Raw genomic sequence first — 11,188 nt, 5'->3', positions numbered from 1 at the left:
GAATTGCGTGAGCTTATTTCATCCATTAGATAAAAAAAATCTGAAAAAACCCATACATTTGCCTGCCCATAGACCTGCCTATCAGATGTTTTTTTTCCTCGTTTTAAAAAAAAAAAGTCTGTAAAAACACAGGAGTGTCTCGAAAAGTATCTGCGTACACACGAAACCACTGAAACTGACTGAAAACTATGTAGTATACATCCCAGACCAGTATGTGGCGCTGTAATTCTGCCATAGAGATTTCTTTTTTTACCAAGAACTTTATTGAACAACCATATATTGCCTGGTACAAAATAGGGAGTCGCGATATTTGATTTGTTAGCGGACTCAGAAAGCTTGCCACAAAGAACCAGCAAAAGTAACGAATGTGTCATATATAGACATTTAAATTGTTTATTAATAAACTAATGTTTTCTGTGTCATTCTTGACTCAAAAGAGGAAGTTGACGTGGCTGAATCACCACTTGGCAGTATTGTGAACGCGCCTATGGAGTAGGCTAATGCACGTCATACGGATTAGGCTATAAGAGAGAGTAATCGGTTTCTGTGAATTGTTGTCTGATGTTGTTTAAACGTAGTCATTTCAAGCTTTCTATATATTTCTGAGTTTCGGTTCATTTATGAGACGAGCTCCAGTTCATGAGCAATGCAAGTTCTATCTCGCCGGGGCCTAAATATAGCCTATATTTACTTCTTATTTATTAAATAAGAATTATACAAAAATTATACAAAACGAAATGTGGTAAAAATTAGGTCTCCCCATATACATTGCGCATCTTATTATCTTACACTTTTCATAATCAACATAGATTAAATAAAAAAATAACATATATTTAAACATAAATATTAAACTAAATACATTTCTTCAATGGCTATAACACGTCGTACGCCTAACCTACAGAGAAATGTATTGTCATAGTGGAACATTACAGGGGTGCGTTTTTCTGAATAGCCGTAATAATCAAATAATTCCCATCGATCATCGAATATTATTTTTGCTTTAAATCCCCTTTCCTACAAAATACGACATGTCTTAATCAGACAACAGACCTGCACCATAGCATACGAAAGAAAGTATAGGCCTAAAAAAATAAATGAAGTAAAAATACATTCAAGTAAATAATAAATAAAGGAATACAAGAGGCTCAGTAGTTTCGCCGCATTGTTTTATATTATAATACAAGCAGTTCGGCAGTTGCTGTTACGTGACTGTCATCATCATTTCAAATAAATATACGGATTGGCCGTACACACGAAAATGCAAGGGTGTCGTTTTCAGATTTTACCACCCTGGGACCCGATTTCAAAAAATAGAGGTTTCAGTGTCCCAAAACGCCGAATCCGTCTGAAAAAATGTGTACGCATACAGCTAAACACGTCTCCGTGTGGACAGGGCCTAAAACACCAGGTGTGACGGGAATGGTCTCCTCGTGTGATCCAATCGACCAAAACGCATCTTACAGTAATACCACGTGTAAACAAGGTCTCAGTGAGTGCACTGCAACGGAAAACTGCAGTTGTCTGCTCTGCTTGTCAGGGTTTTGTAAAGTAGCATAGCATATTAAATGATGTTTTCTCTTTTTCAGGTTCCTATTATAGATCACCAGACCCAATGCCAGGTTCTTATTGAGCAACACTCGTCCAGTCTGCCAGGCACAGGCACCGGCACAGGCACAGGCACAGGCACAGGCTAGCACTGCCTCAGTGATCTCGCTCTTTGTGGTTCCTCTGCCTAGCCTGCCCACCAAAGTCCCCTTTAATCCATATTTATCATGCCTTGGCCGTCACTTAAACTGCTGCTACTGTTGAAGGGTGTAAAGTATCTACAAAAATGCTTAATAGAGTTTTGCTACTGTAATTGAATTTAAGTTAGCCTGTCCCATTTGTTTCTTTGCTTCCTCCCTAAAGAACCAAAGCTTCACTGCTTCAAGATCTATATGCCGACGTGTCCGCACAAGAACACCAAATGATAGCCTTAGGAGATACTGAACACTGTTTTTAAGTTGCAAATAGTTTTACGGCACTCTTTCTGAGCATAAATACACAATGGAAGCGAAACAAAACAAACAACGATACCAAAACCACTTTGCATTTTATTACCAAAGGACTTTCTGCTAAAACCAAAACTTCCCTTTGCAACGCGTCCTGTGGTAATAAAATACATACAAACGATAAACATAAGATTTATCGAACTACATGATTTACAAAACAAGCTATATTCTCAGTTGAAATGATTACAGGGAACAGAGGTTTGTTCCATTTGTTAGCCTTAGCTCGGATATATACCAAGATTAATAACGTGGCCTTGCTTTTGCCTTCGCTTGTGGTTGTGTGAGTTCAAATAAATTGATTGTTATATGTTTCACCGTACATGCCTCGAGGCAGGCTACCCCAGAGGAACCATGAAGGTGATGGATTCCCATTCCTATCCTTTGTAATACCCACCAAAAGCTGTATACCTCCAAAGATAGCTACCTCAGAATGTTATTTTGGGCTAACTTTAGTCCCTGCTGATAAAGCATGCCTACCTCAGCCAAAAAATGTCCAGATACCCGCTACTCTTCCCACTGCCAGTGCCTGTGCCATCTGCCTCCAGAACCTGTGTTCAGGTGCCCATCTGGTCGACTGCCATGGAGAGTGTGACCTTAGCCGCTCCAAATATTGCCTTAGCAGACAAAAGCTGTCTGGGAACCCTTCCCTACCTCATCATCGTCAGCCATTGCTCCAAAAACACCTTTGATACGATTCTTTCCACGTCCATCCATCGTACGCTTTGGATATGATGATTTGGATCCTGTTCAGCCATTCCGAAGGATTGCTCTTTGATGCTGCTAAACTCCAAAGAAAATGATGAAAGAGCAGGAAGAGAGGGGGATTCGTTTTGTTCGGAGAATGTGATTTGCAAGGAAAGTATGGACCCTCGGATATTTTTGGGCCTTTCCATGTGGATACCCGTTAAACCAAAAGCTTAGGCTACTTTTGCTTTTCCCACCAAGGAATATGTGATGGCATCGAGAGGATGTTTATCCAAAGTGATTCTTTTCAGCCAAACCAACTGGTCTTTTCTCCAGATGCCAAATCGGTTGCCATGGGAGCTTGAAGGAGCTGCGAGATGATGGTTGATTTGGGTTTACTGAGAAACCGCCGCATTCTCTCTTCCCCAAACAAACAGGCATGGCAGCAGATTATCCAAAAATGTGTTTGATATGAAAACCAAGCTTTATGATATCCAAAGATGTACAATTTTTTAAGGTTTTCATTTGTCTTTGTACCCATGTCCTAAGCCATTGTGTTGACGTTTTTGCAGTTCATGGTAAAAGGGGGAGTTGCAATAAAATGTACTTAATTAACAACAAACCTATTCACAGAAATATCTGCAACAACACTCTTAAAGGTATAGTTCACTTTGAAATTAATTTTTGGTATGTTTTAGCTTACCTCAAGGGCATCCAAGATGTAGGTGTCTTTGTTTCCGCAGTATTTTCAATTTTGATATTTTTAGGTCTAACCGTTTGTCTCTATCAGAGTCATATAATGGAGGTCTATGGTCACCACCTCTTGAGGTAAAAAAACGATATAAATATTGTTCGTTTTCCCACACAAACCGCTCGTTTCGTGTCTTAGGCCATCAGTGTGTACTTACATTTACGAGTCATTAAATCAATGTTTAATTTGGACTTCTCTGTGTATGCTCTTTGAGGTGGTGACCATAGACCATATCAAAATTGAAAATACTGCGGAAAAAAAGACACCTACATCTTGGATGCCCTTGAGGTAAGCTAAAACATACCAAAATGAATTTAAAAGTGAACTATCACCTTTCAAAACAAAGAGAATAACCAGTTTTGGTTCCTCAAAGAACCTCTCAGAGTTCTTAAAATAACCATTATTTTCTTAGTATGAAGGACATTTTAATAATCTAGAGAACCTTTAGTGGAATGGGAAAGTTCCATGGAATTTTAAGGTTCTTCACCGAGGCTAATAAAGAACCTTTATTTTAAGAGTGAATAATAAGCTTTAATAGTCAATTCCACATGTTCCCCCTTTTGACATTGAACTGTCAAGATTTTAGTTCGAAAACCTTTTAACATTGAAATAATAACCAAATGAAAATGGGATATATTTTCAAGGAGATTTTATATGTTGATATAAGAAAAGGAACGTTTGTGTCCTCTTTATGATAATAGAGTTGAACTTGCCAAATAGTAGAATTACAATAATGCCAAATACCTCTTTCATATTTAACATTTGTAACCTTTATATTTTGTAACACTTCATTACCAAAGCACAGGAACATACACGAGATGTGTGTGTAAATGTGTGTTTTGTGATTGGCTAACAGTAGGTCAAACCTGTAGGTCAAAGATGCCCTATCAGAAAGAGTCATGGGAACTATGTCTATACAGTAACATATGAATGGAACCAAAGAACTTGACTTTTTCACTGATACGCATCAAGAAAGCTTGTATAGTGACGGATGAGTATCATTCTTTAAAACTGCTTTCTTAAAGACGCTTTAGTCGACTTCAGGTTGACCTTTTGAACGCAATGAGTGTGAAACGTTTGCCCACAATCACTGCAGTTCAAACAGCCCCTCCATAGACTAAAACTCCCATCCTTATGTTGAATTTGAAAGAACTGAAGTATTTGGAGAAAGAAAAATGGGAGGATTTTAGATTTGTAGCTGTATAGCGTGATTCGTATAGTGGGAAACATTAGATGACTCATATTTTAAACACAATATTTGGTTCTTTTTGTAGAACTTTTTTTCTCTCTTTCACAAAGTTGTCATGGTACCTACCTTGGTTTGGAAAGATGTTCATTTTGGTAATGTTATTATTATTAATATTTTAATTATTGTTATTGCTTTTTGATAAACGTCTGTTTTCATTTTTTTCATGAAGGAGAATGTGAAAGTGTTTGTTAGGAAAAAACAGTGGGTCAAATGCAGCAGGTCGTCAAAATGTGATTTGGGATTCATTTGCCTTTACACTCTACACAATTTGTGCGAATCACCCTTATGTTAATGTGCAGATACCAACTGCACTTTTACAAAGATTTCAAACCGCAAAATAGCACACATGGGCCTAAGTGAGTGAACCTGCCATCTGTTTGGATTATGACCCACTGGTTAGAAAAAAAAGAGAGAAAATAGTAGGCTACTAGAGTTTAAGGGCTAGAACCAACGAGAAAAAACAATGCTTTAACATGTATTTTTCTTTTGAGTTATTTGAACCTGAAAACCCAAAAGCTTTAAACACTTTGAGATTGTGATGTCTCCAACCAAAAAGATTCAAAACAGAGATTGGTGTCCACAATGGACAATTACAGAGCCGCCATAAACAAAGGGACCAAGTGATGCATGCACAATGTAAATGGACCATGGTTGTTGAAACTTTCGTTCTTGAATCGTTCTATTGCAGACTGTTAAAGGGTTAGTTCACCCAAAAATGAAAATTTACCCAAACCCGTAACTCGTAAGACTTTTGTTCATCTTCAGAACACAAAAAAAGATCTTTCTGTCCCTCCATTGACAGCTACGCAACTACCACTATGACGCTTCTAAAAGATAGTAAACTAATCACATCATAAAAGTAATCCAAGTGACCCGTGGTTTAACTGAGTGCGACGCAAGTGCTTTGTGAGCGCAAAACAAAATGCGATTTACCACTTTATTTACAAAATATTAATCTCCAACACGTGTTCACGTAACAACGTCCGATCTCGTGTTAACATAACATGCACGAGTCGTGGTGCTTTTGTTTCAGTCGTTTTATAACTGAGGTTAAACCACTGCGGTCACATGGGTTACATTTATCATGCGTTTAGTTTACTATCCTTTTGAGGTGTCAAAGTGGTAGTTTCTGGTGTTTGGACGGACATGAGGGTGAATAATTAATGACGTAAGTTTCATTTTTGGGTGAACTATCCCTTTATTGGCTTATTATCCAGAGCACAGCCCATGAATTGATCTTTCTACAGAACGAAATGACTGTGCCAGAGATGAGTTCATAAATTAAATGATCATGTTGCTATTCAGATTTTACAGCATGTCTCAAATTGGCACTAGTTCACAAAACAAAAAGTATTGCATTATTATAGTGATTGAATACTCAAGAATGGGCTTTGATGATTTCATTTCCTGTTTGGAGAGATAATGTTGTCTGCCATTTCCTAGCAGCTCTCTCTTGATTAAGGTGACTATTGTAATAGCACAGCCTCTGATCTCTGCTTTTCCTAATTTGTTCAATTTCCAGGACGCCTGAAACCAAATAAAAACAAAGAGCAAGAATACGTGTGTGTGATTACTCTTCAAGGACGTAGTGACATAGCCTCGGAGTTGACTGTAAAACATTACTTCAATAGCCATATGACTGAAAGACATTCAGTGTTTCTGTTATCATGTTATACTGCCCTGCCAATGGAATCGAAGTATGAATCAATGACTACTGTCGTTTACCATCACCTCCACTTTAATCTGGACAAGACTGACCTCCTCCTCTTCCTCGCTGCCAAGACCTCCCTCTCAAAATCTTTCTTTATCTCAGTTTAGGTCAGTCACTGCTTAATGCCTGCTATCATTCAGATGTGTTGAAATGCTGGCTGCATGCCTTTCTAAATAGAGTCACATAAGAAAACTGCCCGATCATTACGTTTAACTTCAATACTATAGACCACATGACCAAAACTTCATTCATTTCATTTGCTGACTCTCTTCCCTCCTTCACCGGAACCTACGCGAGATCCCTGCCCACCGCCATTTTTAAATTTCACTGAAATGTCGTCTTCAAAGGGCGTGGACTTTGACAATGCGTGAAGAAAATCAAAGATGACAAAACACAGTTTCCAAAGGTATATATAACTTTATTTAACCCGGAAGTGATTCATTGTACCTTTGATTCAAAGGGCCACTGTACGGATTCATGTTACGGAAGCGCCGCTGTACGGATTGTGATGCAGAACTGCTAAATGAACAGCCAAAACACATAAAAAAGTTTTAGTTGAAAATGGTGTTGTGTAAATGGACCCTAAAACAAGGCAACAAATAAGTTATTTGTGGGAACGAATTAGTACAACGTGGCCATGATTTACCTAAAACGAGCAAATTAATTAATAATGGGAACAAGGGTTGTTTACACCGTTTTAACTAAAAATGAAAAAAAAAATTAAGCTTTTTGGTCGCTAATTTACACGACAACGGCGTTTTGGGAGGACTGGAAATGCAAACTTTTGAAAACGGGTTTCAAAATGGACGTTTTTGAAAACAGTACTGTCATGCTGTGTTAGCCTATGTGTTACGCATACAAATTGACATCGTCGTCAACTACTGGCCTATGGTAGCAATATTCAATTTTTAATGTAATATCCAAAATGGCAATGCAATATGTAAAATGGTAATACATTTCTGTATTTAAATTTAAAACGGCCATGTGTGCAAAGTTTGGTGCAATATTTACATTTTCTATTTCCTACGTAGCTAGTACACTAGTTTTAACATATATTTTAAAATATATTTTAAAGCTCAGTAGCTTTTTGGAGGGTTAAAAGTTATCCAAATTACATTTTTGAAAAAAAATACATAACCAACCAATGTAAATGTAGCACGCAATGCTGCAACGTTGTTATCAACAATTTGAGAACAAAGTATAAATTGCAGTTTACGTGATATAAGCGATTGTTAGATTTAATCAGCGCGTTTTACTGCAATGTCAGAACCAGAACAAAGGGAGATGTTCCCACTTGTTCAGATGACATTTTCCGGTGAAAATTATTTTTGTTGGTCATACTTCCAAAAAGAATAGCTAATCTGATTCTGAATGCCAGTACGTTGCAAAATGAAAATGAAAATGTATTACAGAAATGGTTATATAATGATTAGATGATTAACACATTCAAGCTAAATTTCTAGCAAAAGGATCATTTAAACGCTATTTTACTTAATTATACTTAATGTAGAAATGCATTGTCATTTTGCATATTAGGCAACATTTAAAATTGAATATTGGCATGTAATTGGCATAGACAGTAAAAGAAAGTAAGTACAATCACGTGTCACTGTCTGGGAGCTTTGATGAGATCGAGTTACTTAATAAAACTATCATGGGAATGTCTTTATTTCGTGAAAATGATAATGGTGCAGGTGGTTCAAGATGTCAAACCTCACAGACAAATCATTTTCATCCAGATCCCAGGGCGATACACACATTGCATATTGATGAAGGACATGCCAGATCTTTAGGGCCGATAAACTGTATACAAATCAATCAATTGCTTGGGAATAAACCAAGCTTGGGGAACAGCTAAAGTGATGATCCTCCATTCTTTCATTGCATCTTTAATTATTTTAGTTTATCTTTAATACACAGAGTAAGTTGGCACAGAGGAGTCACATTTTAAAATGTTTTTATTGTATTTTATTTTTTATACTAATTTCCTCGTTTATATTTATTTTGCTTGCTCTTACATGAGTCTTTCAATCGCTTCTTTTAATGACTGACTGACTGACTGGGCGATATATGTCACACTTTTGAACCTGCTCATACTCATACATACTGTACATAGAAAAAGCTGTCGACCCTTTTGCTGTTGCCATGGAAACCTCACCCTGCAAACCATTGCTCTCTCCACCCTAGAGATGTGCCTTGATGTGACACACCACATGCTTTAGCCCTGCCAAAAGACCAATTAGGGGTAGATTTACCTCCCATATAGATTTTATTTTTAACTATTATAAACGGCAGAGTCTCATAATTTCCAAGATCTTGAATTGAAACAACAAATCATCATTTACTCTGTGACTCATGCTTTAATAGCACATTTGTCTGCGCTTTACTGCCATTATTTTGTTGTACTTTAAAATTGCTTACAGTATTTGTGGAAATCAGTGTGTGTGTGTGTGTGTGTGTGTGTGTGTGTGTTTGCATCTTCTCCTGTCTGCCAGGTCAACACTGAGTGTGATTGGTGTGTTGTTCAAGCCTGTTCAGTCACAATGCTTTTGTTGAATGACGGACAAATTGTTCCTGCAGCTGTGAGGTTTGTGAGATTAAGATGCAACATCAAGACTATAAAATGTTTAATAATGGGCACTGCTCCATGCCTCTTATTAAAGGGATGTTTTAGGGCTCACTTTGATTGACTTTGACTATGTGATGGAAATTCCACCTTGAACACACACACACACACACACCCACACGCACACACACACACACATTTACAGCACTGATATATACTGTATATACACACACACACACACAATATATAACAATGTATACACACACAATATATGCACTATATATATATATACACACACACACACACACACACACACACACACACACACACACACACACACACACACACACACACACACACACACACACACACATATTATCAGTTTGACAGCACTAATATACTCACCTAAAGGATTATTAGGAACACCATATTAATACTGGGTTTGACCCCCTTTCGCCTTCAGAACTGCCTTAATTCTACATGGCATTGATTCAACAAGGTGCTGAAAGCATTCTTTAGAAATGTTGGCCCATATTGATAGGATAGCATCTTGCAGTTGATGGAGATTTCTGGGATGCACATCCAGGGCATGAAGCTCCTGTTCCACCACATCCCAAAGATGCTCTATTGGGTTGAGATCTGGTGACTGCGGGGGCCATTTTAGTTCAGTGAACTCATTGTCATGTTCAAGAAACCAATTTGAAATGATTCGAGCTTTGTGACATGGTGCATTATCCTGCTGGAAGTAGCCATCAGAGGATGAGTACATGGTGGCCAGAAAGGGATGGACATGGACAGAAACAATGCTCAGGTAGGCCGTGGCATTTAAACTATGCCCAAAAGGCACTAAGGGGCCTAAAGTGTGCCAAGAAAACATCCCCCACACCATTACACCACCACCAGCCTGCACAGTGGTAACAAGACATGATGCATCCATGTTCTCATTCTGTTTACGCCAAATTCTGACTCTACCATCTGAATGTCTCAACAGAAATCGAGACTCATCAGACCAGGCAACATTTTTCCAGTCTAATTGTATCCTCTTTTTCCTATTTGTAGTGGAGATGAGTGGTACCCGGTGGGGTCTTCTGCTGTTGTAGCCCATCCGCCTCAAGGTTGTGCGTGTTTTGGCTTCACAAATGCTTTGCTGCATACCTCGGTTGTAACGAGTGGTTATTTCAGTCAAAGTTGCTCTTCTATCAGCTTGAATCAGTCGGCCCATTCTGACCTCTAGCATCAACAAGGCATTGTCTCCCACAGAACTGCCACATACTGGATGTTTTTCCCTTTTCACAACATTCTTTGTAAACCCTAGAAATGGTTGTGCGTGAAAATCCCAGTAACTGAGCAGATTGTGAAATACTCAGACCGGCCCGTCTGGCACCAACAACCATGCCACGCTCAAAATTACTTAAATCATCTTTCTTTCCCATTCTGACATTCAGTTTGGAGTTCGGAGTTGCATTGAAGCAACTGCCATGCGATTGGTTGATTTTGTTCCTGATGGTTTCATACTTTAAAGAAATATGAATTGAAAGTTCAACACATGCAAGTGACCCGTTTTATTGCTTTTTAACAGACATTGAGATATTGAGGAAGAGCAAAGGAAGAGCTTCCTAGGAAATCAAGTAGCTTTTTAAAGAGAGAGAAAGATAGAGAGAGATATTGTTTAAAATGTTATAAAAGTGCTATTGTATTTATTAAGAAATATCAAACTTAAACCATGGCAGTGTCACAGTATGCTGTTTCTGCAGTGTTCTGACTGAACTGTGACGGTTGTATACTAGTGAATACATGAGCGCAGCTGCATTGTCTGCATTGCCGTTGTCACTGTCTTTCTGGAGCTCGGTTTCAAACGGCCTACGGCTGCTTATAAGACAGTGTCCTAACGGTCAGGGAACGCCACACTGGACGAGCACAACAGCTTTGTTTCGAAAAGCTACTTGATAATCATAACAGAACGTATTTACAATACAGAATGCAAGCAGTATTTAACTGCTGATATACCCAGACAAATGTCACCGCTGCCCCGTCCTTGATCCTATTCATAAGCAGAGTGAATTTAGCGAAACAGAAGAAAGGTGTTGTTATTGAACGGGGCAGTGTAACTGTACAGTCAGCAATACCAGGAGCCGAAGAACAGCAGCGTCATTCATCAGTTCAACAGCAGACGCAT

This window comes from Pimephales promelas, chromosome 18 (genome assembly GCF_988280905.1).
Source record: "Pimephales promelas chromosome 18, fPimPro1.hap1.1, whole genome shotgun sequence".
Classification (NCBI taxonomy): domain Eukaryota; kingdom Metazoa; phylum Chordata; class Actinopteri; order Cypriniformes; family Leuciscidae; genus Pimephales; species Pimephales promelas.
This window is presented reverse-complemented; position numbering follows the sequence as displayed.